This window comes from Ranitomeya imitator, chromosome 3 (assembly GCF_032444005.1).
Source record: "Ranitomeya imitator isolate aRanImi1 chromosome 3, aRanImi1.pri, whole genome shotgun sequence".
NCBI lineage: Eukaryota > Metazoa > Chordata > Amphibia > Anura > Dendrobatidae > Ranitomeya > Ranitomeya imitator.
Window position 1 is genome coordinate 268,461,692 of NC_091284.1, and position 13,138 is coordinate 268,474,829.

Sequence of the window (13,138 nt, forward strand, 5' to 3'; positions counted from 1 at the left end):
GCGCTTGTTGCGCCAATGTAATCAAATCAAGTGAATTTACACATCCACACACGGGTAAGAGGTTTAACATCAAAGGATTTTACACCTGTGAAACTAACTTTGTTGTATACCTAATCAAGTGTCCCTGTGGTCTTGTGTATGTGGGAGAAACCGTACAGCATGTGCGTGACAGAATTTCAAGCCACAAGTCTACCATTAGACTCAAGAAAACCTGGCTTCCACTCCCCCATCACTTTGTCTCAGCCAACCATTCCGTGTCGCAACTCCGGTATCAGGTAATTGAAAAAGTGGAACGACCGAGACGGGGCGGTGACCACATAAAACTCCTCAAGGAACGAGAATCGTTCTGGATCTACACATTACAGACTTTGGCCCCGAAAGGCCTCAATAGGGAATTGGACTTCACCCTTTAGAATAAAGTTATATGGTCAGAGTGTATAGTGATTATTGTATACTGTACTCCTTACATGTCACTGTATCAAGACCGCCTTCCTAACCACTCTTTGCCTCTTCCTTCCTCTTTTTCTAGACTTCTTAGGTAGGAAGCACAGAAAATCCCTTTATTTTTTCGCTACAGTCTGCCACTCGTGGTAAGTTTACCATTATTTTGCTGGTTCTTTTTCTTTTCCTTTTTTTCTTTTTTCTTTTACCTTTTTTCCTTTCCCCCCCCCCCCCCCCCCTTTTTTTGTTTTCCCTTTTTTTATTTTTATATACATATTTTTCAAATGTTACTCTTGTTCCTGTATTTTTTCATTTTAGTTTTTTCAATTTTTCCCTAAAAATTCTTTCTTCCCCCCTTTTTTTCTCCTTCCTTTTTTTATTTTTTTAAAATAAAATTTTTTCATTTTTTTCATTTCTTTCATTTCTTTCATTTTTTCCATTTTTTTGTTTTATTATTATTATTTTTTGTTTTATCTTTTATTTTTCCATTTGTTTCATTTTTTTATTTTTATTTTTATTTCTCTCCAGACCTCTGCACAGTATACATTCGTATGTTATATACTTTATGCCATTGTCTTAACAATTTTTCCTACAGGGATATACCTTTGGTCCCAGACTGTGGTACAGTTTCTTGTATACCTGTGGCTTTATTTCCTGGGGCGTTTTAATATTATTTTCCCTCTTCCTGTGCTCCTGCCTGCTCTGCTTTTACTTATATCCTCTGTTTTATCCTGCTCAGCGCTTGGCACTCTAGCCTCCTTATTGACGCTATTTTTATTCAGGGGGGATCCCTCTTACACATAGAGTTTACTCTGTGCTCAGCGCACAGCTCCACAACTTCCTCATCACCACTAACAGAGTTCCCCCAGCGCAGGCGCGGTTCGCTTTAAGCACTACTCATCTGCGATACTTGGCTCTAGACCCGTCCTCTACTGCGCAGGCGCCGGTCTGGCTCGCACATCGCTCTGCGGGCCAGACCTCGTTCCCCCTGCGCAGGCGCGATTCGGTTGTAGCAAACTGCGCACGCTCCGGCGCTTCCACACTTTGTCCACAGCTGCGATACTTGGCTCTAGACCCGTCCTCTACTGCGCAGGCGCCGGTCTCTGCGGGCCAGACCTCGTTCTCATACAAGCAGATACCGGATGTAACCGCTACTGCGGTGTACTTATAGCGCCGACAGCGCTCACACGAGCCACTGCACCACCAATGTGACTGACATCTTACTCTTGAACTCTACCTGGAGCTGGTAAATACTGTGCTTACATTATGCTGGAATCTCTTTTGCTTCATCCTGGTCTTCAGTTCACCATATTTAACCATGTCCTTTCTGCTTCTTTTTAGTCCTTGGGGACTCTCATTCTGTTTCTTCCTAAACCACTCCTCCTACTTAAGGTTAGTTTATATGGCGTCTTGTACAATGCTAACTACATCTCTGTGGGTATATTTCAATACAGCAATGTTCTTTTGATGCTATGTTCTTGAATAGTCCTTTCATGTAACACATTCCCAGAGGACTGCTACCTAGCCCTTTATACGCTACAATTTCTGGCCCTGGGACATAATTGAGTGCGTAGTCTATGTACTGCTAGCTGTATACTTATTAGCGTGTATGTGTATATATGCATATATGCATGTAATTTTGTATATATGTTTATGTAGATTTTTGTAGCTTTATAATCTTGTATGTTTTACAGTTTTGTACAGGGTATTGGTTTTTATCTGTATGTATTGTAGTTTTCTTCTTCTTTTTACATGTATATTTGTACAGCACACTTATGTATCTCATTTATCTTTACAGTGAGGTTTTGAGAAAGACTGCACCTGGTCGAAACGTCACCTCGTTGTCCGCTATCATTTACTACTTTTCCTCAAAAATTATCTGGTGGTGCATATACACTTGAATAAAAGCAAAAAATTTCCTTCTGCATTGAAATTAAGACTTGAGTGCGGCTGTTTTTCTTGTATATTTGACGTTGGATGTCCAGCCAGCACCTCCCTCATTGGATTCTACAGTGTGCCCATCTTTCTTCTGGATACTACACACGTGGATGACATCCGTATGTCATCAGCATGACACATCGGCGCCGGGGAAAAAGCGGTACATTTATTCGAACTCCCATGACAGCACCATGAGAGACAGAAAGGGGATCCGCCCATTAGGAACAGGAAACCTACAGATACAAAATGGCAGCACCTCTCCCACGTATCAGTTGGGTTCCTGTTCCTAAAGGGACTGGATCCTACAGAATTTTTTCAAGGATCCCAGGCCGGCCGATTCAGGTAGCGGGGGGGGTCTCCTACCTCGGCCGGTGCGGAGATCCTGGAAGACGTCACGGTGGTCCTGGCAGGACTGTACGGCGGTGACGTTACAGCAGGGAGCAGTCACCGGTGGTGTTCTGTGTCCAGGATCCAGCGCGGGTAAGTATTCACCTGGGGTCCCTCCTTTCGGGCAGGCTTGTGTGCGGGCTGGGATCTGTGCGGCGGCATTGTGGTGGCGCCACCCGGGGTATCGCTGGTCGGCCGGGCGTCCCATGCTGCTCTCAGCGCTAACAGGAAGAGCTGCGGGCCGGGATGATGTCCGGGGGCTACGGGTGCCAGCCCCTCAGGGTGGGGGCCCCACATGGGTGACATTGTGGTTCAGGGACAGTGGGAACCACACACGTCTTCATCCAACCAGAGGGAATTAATGGCGATTGAGTTAGCAGATAAAAAACTCCTCCTATATCTGCAGGGACAGCACATCAGGATCCTTTTGGACAACCAGGTGGCAGTGGCCTATATAAATCATCAAGGTGGAACACGTTCCGAGGCTCTGATGCAGGTCACAGATCGCCTATTCCAAACGGCTGAGACAAATTTTCAATCTTTGACTGCTCTTCACATCAAGGGGAAAGAAAACGTAAAAGCAGACTTTCTCAGCCGCAATATACTAAGACAAGGGGAATCGTCTCAAAATGGAGACGTCTTCAGATTGTCCGCCGATGGGGTCAACCAGTGGTGGACCTATTTGCCACAAGAGACAACAAAAAAGTAAAAATATTTTGTTCTTTGAATCCCAGGGAGAATCCTCTGGTGGTGGATGCATTCCTAATAACATGGGATTTTCCTTTGGCTTACGCCTTCCCACCATTGAACCTGTTACCTCTAGTGATAAGGAAAATCAGGGAAGGTCATTCTGATTGCTACTCTCTGGCCCAGGAGAACCTGGTTCACATGGCTCAGGACAATGTCGGTAGGCGATCCCTGGGTATTATCAGATATCCCAAATTTGATTTTCCATGGACCGATATGCCATCCACAAGTGAAGGGACTCAATTTAACGGCTTGGAGTTTGAGCGGTCATTTTTAAAAGACAAAGGCTTCTCCCCAAATTTGGTAGATACCCCTTCTAAAAAGTAGAAAACTGATAACAAAAATCTACTCTAGAACCTGGAGAAAGTTCTTGGCCTTCTCAGATTTTAACATCAAAGAAGGGGTACCGATACGCCAAATATTAGAATTTCTGCAGAGGGGGTTAGAATTAAATCTTTCTGCAAGTACACTGAGAGTGCAGGTATCAGCCCTTCGTGCCCTATTCTCTTGTAATATTGCCAATAATTATTGGGTGTCGAGGTTCATTAAGGCAGTCGGTAGAGCTACGCCTTTGCATAAAACAAGGCGGTACCGTGGGACCTTAATCTAGTCATTTCATCTCTAATGAAAGACCCCTTTGAGCCCTTACATGAAGCTTCTGTCAAAATGTTGTCCCTTAAAACTGCTTTTCTGGTAGCTATAACATCGGCTCGCAGAATAGGAGACATCCAGGGACTTTTTTTAGACTTCCCCCGTATACAGAATTCTTACAGGGTAGGGTGATTCTCAGGCCGGACCCAGTTTACTTACCAAAAGTAGCATCCCAATTTCACAGATCACAGGAGATAGTTCTACCATCCTTTATCCCTAATCCTTCTAACCCTAAAGAAAAAGAATTCCATACATTAAATGTTAGGAGATGCCTTCTACAATATATCTCAGTCACTAATGACTGAAAGAAAGATGGTCATCCCCTTCCACCTTTTTCAAACACTATCGGTTGGACTTGGGGTTCTCAGATCTCACCTTCAGGTTAACGGTACTGCAGGCTTTAGTCCCTCCGTAAGGTGGCTTACATCTCTGTAAATCTCTCGTGGTGCTGTCATGGGAGTCCGAATAAAGCATTAAGCTACTTACCGGTAGCGGCATTTTTCGGAGGCCCATGACAGCACCCTTAGTTCCCTACCTATTCACGTGGGGGTTGCACTTCCTTAAAATGTAAAAAAAAAAAATATTTTCTCACGTGTGATATCTGGATTGTTACTTTATTAAATATATTGTATTTGATTGTATATATTATTTGTGAATGCTTGTCATTAACCGTGGTAGTCCTCTCAGGCTCTGTAATACAACTGATACGTGGGAGAGGTGCCGCCCTTTTGTATGTAGGTTTCCTGTTCCTAATGGGCGGATCCCCTCTCTCTCTCGTGGTGCTGTCATGGGCCTCTGAAAAATGCCGCTACCGGTAAGTAGCTTAATACTTTTACACTGTTCCAAAGTGCCAGGTGCTGGAGACAGCTCTATTCATTATTGCCTGGTCTCCCTGAGCTCAGCGCTGCTAGTTGACAATGATAGGAGTTTGTATTCAGCATCGACTGTATACATTGTGTGTAAAATTAAGAAATTTAAAAAAAAAATTGGCTTGGGCTCCTGCGTAATTTTGATTGCCAGCAGAGGGAAAGCCCACTTCTGGGAGCTGATGTTGCTAATCTTGGAAAGGGGACAATATCCCAAAAGGTTCCCAGACTATTAATAGCTCACAGCTGTTTGCTTTCCCTTGACTGGTTAGTTTAGGGACCCCAGAAAAAGACATGGGGTCCCTTTGTTAATTCTAACCAGCAAAGGTTAAACTGAGAGCTGTGGGCTAATATTAATAGCCAGGGTAGGGGCTGTGGATATTGGCCCTCCTCCCAGGCTACCAATGTCATCCCTCAACCACAAATCTGCTGCTTTTCCTCGCTCTTCCCACTTGCCCTGATGCAGTGGCAAGTGGGGTAATAGGGTTGGGTTGATGCCAGCATTGTATTGTCTAAAAGAAGCAAATGAGTTGTTCTCTGCTGTGAAAGAATGGAGGATGCCAATCCAATAGTAAGTGGTTTATTAGTCAACGCGTTTCAAAGCATACAGCTTATTCCACAAGACAATCAAAAATGTTTCACACCAGGGAACTACACTGGTATATCTTGAGGAATGAGATTTCCCTGGGAGGGCATCTAGAGGGTCATATGACACTAACTTCATAGACTGCACATTCTGTTTGTGGCTAAAAGTAGAGAAGCTAGTCAGTGGAGTACCTTGGGTAAATAGGATTACTTGTGTTGGGACTACAGATGCAAGCCCCAGGGTTGGGGGCTCATCTAAATGATATTCTAGTCAAAGAGGTTTGGACAAGAGACCATATAGTAGTAGTTTTATTGACCTTGAAGAGTTAATCGCAGTAGAATAATAATAATAATAATTTTATTTATATAGCGCCAACATATTCCGCAGCGCTTTACAAATTATAGAGGGGACTTGTACAGACAATAGACATTACAGCATAACAGAAATCACAATTCTAAATAGATACCAAGAGGAATGAGGGCCCTGCTCGCAAGCTTACAAACTATGAGGAAAAGGGGAGACACGAGAGGTGGATGGTAACAATTGCTTTAGTTATTCGGACTCAAGTAGTGGTAGCTTATCTAAATCAGGGGGGAACCCGGTACAGGCCCATGATGGAAATAGCAGGGAGCATTTTTCAGGTAGCGGAGGACCATCTCCTTTCACTGACCGCACTCCACATAAAAGGAAAAGAAATTACAGTACAGATTTTCTCAGCTGAAACCAGTTAAGGCAGGGAGAAATGGGTGTTGAAGTAGCCCGGTTACCAATCATTGAATAGAATTGTGAAACTTTTGTTCTCTAGACCCTCAGGAGGAGTCCTCGGGTTCTGAATGCCTTCTTGATTATTTGGGATCACAGTCTGGCCTATGAATTTCCAACTTTGATTTTGATTTCAGCTGCCATGAGGAAGATAAGCGAAGACATAGCAAGGATTATTTGAATTGCCCCCTTTTGGCTAAGAAGGACGTGGTTCTCCTGGTTGAAGATAATGTCGGTCACTGACCATTGGGTGATTCTGGACTTTCCAGACATTTTCTCCCAGGGGCTGGTGCACCATCCCCAGGTAGCTAATCTGCATTTGACACCTTGAAATTTGAGAGGGCACTATTGAGGGACACAAGATTTTCTCCTAATTTAATTTCTATCCTACTTTAGAGTAGGAAGGCTGTCGCCACTAAAGGTTACAGTAATACCTGGAAAAATGTTTCTTTCCACCTCAAGTGCAAAGGCGCAGAAAGGGGTACCAATTACTGGCATCCTAGAGTTTCTACAGAGGGGTATAGGCCAAGGCCTTTCTACCAGTACTCTTAAAGTCGAAGTTTCTGTGCATGGAGCTCTTTATAACTATAAACTGGCAGGTATTAGCTGGGTCTCCTGGTTTATTAGGGCCTAGATCTAGACCAGTTTTCAGGCAAAAATTTCCCTATTGGGACTACAATTTGGTTCTGACATATCTGGCTAACTTTCCATTTGGACCTCTAGAATCAACATTACTTAAGATCCTCTCATTTTAGACTGCTTTACCAGTGGCTTTAGCATCAGCTTGCGGGGTTAGTGACATTCAGGCATTCAGGCCCTGTCTTCAGGCCCTCCCTTCACACAGATCATGGATGATAGGCCAGGTCTGGTTTAAGAATGACTATCTGCTTAAGGTAGCTTCCCATTGTCTTAGGTCTCAGGAGGTAGTCGTTCCTTCATTTTGTACCAACCCAAAAAATTCTAAGATGGGTAAACTTCATACCTTGGATGTAAAGAGATGTCTGGTTGAGTACCTTGTCAGTCATGCAGACTTGAAGAAAGGACAGGTCTCTAGTTGTATGTCTTCAGGGACCTAGGAAGGGGCTTAGGGCCTCAATGTATAATGGCTAGATGGATTAGGGAGGCCATCAGTTTAGCCTACTCGACAAGTGGGAATGTTCCAGAAGGATGAAAAGCTCATTCTACAAGAACAGTAGCAACCTCCTGGGCAGAAAAGTCGGATGTTTCCATAGAGCAAATTTTGTAATGCAGCAACATGATCTTCCTCAACGTTCTATAAGCACTATAAGTTAGATCTGTCTTCTTCCTCTAATCTCATATTTGGGAGAAGGATTCTACAGGCTGTGGTCCATCCCTGAATTCTAATTCTCTTTAGTTCTGTCATAATGTCACGAGTGAGAGACTTAATTACTTACTGGAAATGGGATTTTTCAGAACCCATGACAGCACACTTACATTCCCTCCTATTTGTGTTTTTGTGCAAGTTACAGAGTGTTGAAAGCAGTTTGATATTGATGATTGAATTGTTGTAATAACTATTGGAGGTCCTCTCGTGCTCTGTAATCCAACTGATGCGAGCATGAGGTACCGCCCTTTTATTCTATAGGTTTCCTGTCCTGGAAGGGTGGATCGCCTCTCTGTGGTGCTGTCATGGATTCTCAAAAATCCCATTATCAGTAAATAATCACATCTTTTTTTGCAAACATTTTGCATCCTTATACCAGAACAAACGCCATTTTACAGAATTTGTTACAAATATCAGTGAATATCACGATAAAATAAGGATTGTAAGAAAAATGCAAGTGATTGATGTTGTCCTTTGTATTGTATTTCACTTTAACTACTTGATGATGTAGTTATTCTTCCCCCTCACCATGACAGCCCCACCAGAGAGAGAGAGCCTCGCTCACAGGGAAATGAAATCTGGAAATTAAGCGCATCCTACCTAGCTTCAGTGGTTTCCTGTCCCCATGGGCACCAAGAAGTGCACGTAATGTTGGACCTCCCCTACTCCAGAGGCCTGATCTTTAGGTAGAATTTAAAGGGACACTCTATATTGTTTGTACAATTCTAAGGTCTCTGTGTGCAATTCAAGCAGGAGCTTCTGCCACTACATGCACTTGTATAATCGGTAAAAAGGAAGTTAAAAAAAAAAAAAACTAATTTAAATGCCTCACTAAAAAAATGGATTGAGCTAGTTCCTATTCTTCCTTACGAGATTCTGACTTGGGCAATGTTTTGCTATAGTACAACCTGGAATTTCAGGTTTTTGTTTTTTTTCAGGGTTTGCATCAGTTCATGTAAAGAACATGCCTACAACTGTGCACATTTGGTTTTCTTATTTATTGTGAAGCAAGCGACACACAAGATAACTGAAACCTTCTGTGTGCATAACTATTCACCTCCCTAAAGTCAGTACTTTGTACATCCTCCTTTTGTAGCAATTACAGCTGCAAGTCACTTTGGATAAGTCTCTGAGCTTTCCACATCTTGCCATTGTGGTTTTAGCCCATTCCTCAAAGCTAAACTGCTCTAGCATCTTCAAGTTAGATGGTTTTCTCTGGTGAACAGCAATCTTCAAGGTTGACCACAGATTCTCAATTGGATTAAGGTTCAAAACAATTACATCTCTCCCCTTAAACCACTTGAGTGTTGCTTTAGCAGTATGTGTTAGGTCATTTTCTTGATGGAAGGTGACCCTCCATGCCAGTCTCAAATCACTGACATACTTAAACAGGTTTTGCTTGAGAATCTGTATTTCTCCCCATCCATCTTCCCCTGAACTTGGACTATTATCCTTGTCCCTGCGGCTGAAAAACATCCCAACAGCCTAATGATGCCACAACCATGTGGGGATGGTGTTCTTGGGGTGATGAGCTGTTTTGGTTTGCCACTGGAAATAGTATTTGCCTTGATGGCCAAAAAGTTAAATTTTGGTCTCTTCTGACCACAGCACATTTGTCCATACATTTGGGGGGTTTCCCACATGTCTTTTGGTAAATTCCAAAATAGCCTTACACTTTTTGTAAGTAAGGCTGTGTGCACACGTTGCAATTTTTTTGCGGTTTTTCCCGATAAAAACGCTATAAAACTGCAAAAAAAAAACAGCATACAATAAGCATCCCATCATTTAGAATGAATTCCGCATGTTTTGTGCACATGATGCGTTTTTTTCCGCGAAAAAAATGCATCCCGGTAAAAACCGCAGCGTGTTCATTAATTTTGCGGGTTTTTTTGCGGATTTCCCACTACAAAATGCATTGGGAAGTGTCCAGAAAAAAACGCGGCAAAAATGCATGCGGTTTTCTTGCGGATTTCTTGCAGAAAATGTCCGGTTTTTCTCAGGAATTTTCTGCAAGAAATCCTGAACGTGTGCACATAGCCTAAAGGTTTTTTTCTGCCCTACTCTTTCCTTAATGGCCACCTCTATGGAGTGTACTGCTTACTGTGGTCTTATGGACAGATACTCCAGTCTCTGCTTGGGAACTCTGTAGCTCTTTCACAGTTACCTTTGGTCTCTGTGCTGCCTTTCTGATTCATGCCCTCCTTGCCCAGGCTGAGAGTCTTGGTGGGCCACCCTCTCTTGGCAGTTTTGTTGTGGAACCATGTTCTTTCCATTTGAAAATGGATTTGATGGTGCTCAGGGGGATCAACACATCCCTGACTACTTTGTCCCTGACTAGTTTGGAGATCTCCATGGTCTTCATGGTGTTCTTTGGTTAGTGGTGCCTCTTGTTTTAACCCCTTCAAGTCGCGGCCCTTTTTCATTTTTGCGTTTTCGTTTTTCACTTCCCTCCTTCCCTGAGCCATAACTTTTTTATTTTTCCGTCAATATGGTCATGTGAGGGCTTATTTTTTGCGGGACAAGTTGTACTTTTGAACGACACCATTGGTTTTACCATGTCTTTTACTAGAAAACGGGAAAAAAATTCAAAGTGCGGTGAAATTGCAAAAAAAGTGCAATCCCACACTTGTTTTTTGTTTGGCTTTTTTGCTAGGTTCACTAAATGCTAAAACTGACCTGCTATTATGATTCTCTAGGTCATTACGAGTTCATAGACACCTAACATGACTAGGTTATTTTTTATCTAAGTGGTGAAAAAAAATTCCAAACTTTGCTAAAAAAAAAAAAAAAGTGCCATTTTCCGATACCCGTAGCGTCTCCATTTTTCGTGATCTGGGGTTGGGTGAGGGCTTATTTTTTGCGTGCCGAGCTGATGTTTTTAATGATACCATTTTTGCGCAGATACGTTCTTTTGATCGCCCGTTATTGCATTTTAATGCAATGTCGCAGCGATCAAAAAAACGTAATTCTGGCGTTTTGTATTTTTTTCTCGCTACGCCGTTTAGCGATCAGGTTAATGCTTTTTTTTAATTGATAGATCGGGCGATTCTGAACACGGCGATACCAAATGTGTAGGTTTGATTTTTTTTTTTATTGTTTTATTTAGGATGGGGCGAAAGGGGGGTGATTTAAACTTTTATATTTTTTATATTTTTTTCATATTTTTAAAAACATTTTTTTTTTACTTGTGCCATGCTTCAATAGCCTCCATGGGAGGCTAGAAGCTGGCATAGCATGATCGGCTCTGCTACATAGCAGCGATCATCAGATCTCTGCTATGTAGCAGAAATGCAGGTGTGCTGTGAGTGCCGACCACAGGGGGGCGCTCACAGCAGACCTGCATCAGTAACCATAGAGGTCTCAAGGACCTCTATGGTTACCTTCCTGATGCATCGCCGACCCCCGATCATGTGACGGGGGTCGGCGATGACGTCATATCCGGCCGCCCGGCCGGATGCGGTGGTTAAATGCCGCTGTCTGTGTTTGACAGCGGCATTTAACAGGTTAATAGCGGCGGGTGAATAGCGATTTCACCCGCCGCTATTGCGCACACATGTCAGCTGTACAAAACAGCTGACATGTCGCGACTTTGATGTGGGCTCACCGCCGGAGCCCACATCAAAGGGGGATTCACGGCATGCGCAGTACTAGTAGGGCGCATGTCGTGAAGGGGTTAATAGTGTTGCAGCTTCTGGGGCCTTTCAGAAAAGGTGTGTATATACTAACAGACCATGTAACACTTAGATTGCAGACAGATGGACTTTTATTCACTAAGCATATCATTTATAAAGGTAATTGCTTGTACCAGATTTTTTTAAGTGCAAAAGTGGTGAATACATATGCAGATGCCAAGTTTTAGTTACCTGATCCCGTACATTCATGCCTATATTTTTCTCACTACACCAAATTAGACTATTTAGTGCTGATGCATCACACACAAATCGGATTACAAAAAAATTTAAACACAGGTTGCATTGTAACAAAATAGGTAAAAAGTTGAGGGATTGAATACTTTCATAAGCCACTGTGTGTATTCAGGCCATACCATGGGTGTAATTGTATTCCTGTTCTTTGTTACTTCAGATCCTGAGGGAATGGTACAGTAGTATTTAGAGTCTGGATTCAGAGATTTTCCTTTTATCCAAGGTCTTTCAACCTGGGTGAATTTTCACAATGTGCAGGTAGGTCTCCTGGAGGGAGTAGATGCACAATTACTTGTTATGGTGACAATCCCTAGAGTGCTGAAAAAAATTGATAGCCCCATCCTCGCATTGCCAGGTTTGGATCTCCTTGCTGAAGATCGCTGTCAATATAAGATCCCTGAGTGGTTCCAAAACTGCCAAATTAACTACATCAGTGTCCAGTTCTTCACCCATAGGTGAAAAATCTGCATATACAGTGACTTGCTACAGTATTCATTCCCCACCCACCAACAATCTGGAATTTCACGTTTGTTTGTTTTTTAGGGTTTGCATCAGTCCATGTAAAGAACATGCCTGCAACTCTGAACATTTGCTTTTCTTTATATTGTGAAGCAAACCACAAGACAAAACTGCATCAACTCCTTCATGTTAGATGGTTTCATCTGGTGAACAACAATCTTCAAGTCTGACCACAGCTTCTCAATTGGATTCATGGCTAGGCTTTGAGTAGGCCACTTCAAAACATTAACACATTTCCCCTTGAAACACTCCAGTGCTGCTTTAGCAGTATTCTTTGGGTCATTGTCTTGTTGAAAGGTAAACCTCCATCCCAGTCTCAAATCACTGACAGGCTGAAGCAGGTTTTGCTCAAGAATATCTCCCTGTATTTTGCACCGTCCAGCTTCCCCTCGACTCGAACCATTTTCCCTGTACCTGCTGCTGAAAAACATGATGTTCTTGGGGTGATGAGCTTTGTTTACCTTGGTGGCAAAACTGTTACATTTTTGTTTCATCTGACCACATTTTGGGAGTCTCCCACATGTCTTTTGCCAAACTCAAAACAAGCCTTACAATTTTTGTGTAAGTAAAGTCTTATTTCTCCTCACTCGTCCATAAAGGCCACCTCTGTGTAGTGTAAAACTTATTGTGGTCGAATGGACAGATTCTCCTGCCTCTGCTTGGGAGCTCTGTAGCTCCTTCAGGTTTACCTTTTGTCTCTGTGCTGCCTCTCTGTTTCATGCCCTCCTTGCTCAGGCTGAGGCTGCCGTCACACATTCAGTATTTGGTCAGTATTTTACATCAGTATTTGAAAGCCAAAACCAGGAGTGGGTGATAAATCCAGAAGTGGTGCATATGTTTCTATTATACTTTTCCTCTATTTGTTCCACTCCTGGTTTTGGCTACAAATACTAATGTAAAATACTGACCAAATACTGATAGTGTGACGGCAGCCTGAGAGTTTTGGTGTGCGTCCCTCTCTTGCAGCCTCTGT

At 42.8% G+C, this 13,138-nt stretch overlaps 1 long non-coding RNA gene across 1 annotated transcript; it reads left to right on the forward strand.

Annotated features, from left to right (window-relative positions):
• The first annotated feature begins 475 nt into the window (after positions 1-475).
• Positions 476-2,378, forward strand: LOC138672045 (uncharacterized). Its single transcript, XR_011319547.1, has 3 exons — positions 476-590; positions 1,783-1,833; positions 2,240-2,378. It is a non-coding gene; the product is annotated as an uncharacterized lncRNA (long non-coding RNA).
• Positions 2,379-13,138: the final 10,760 nt, after the last annotated feature.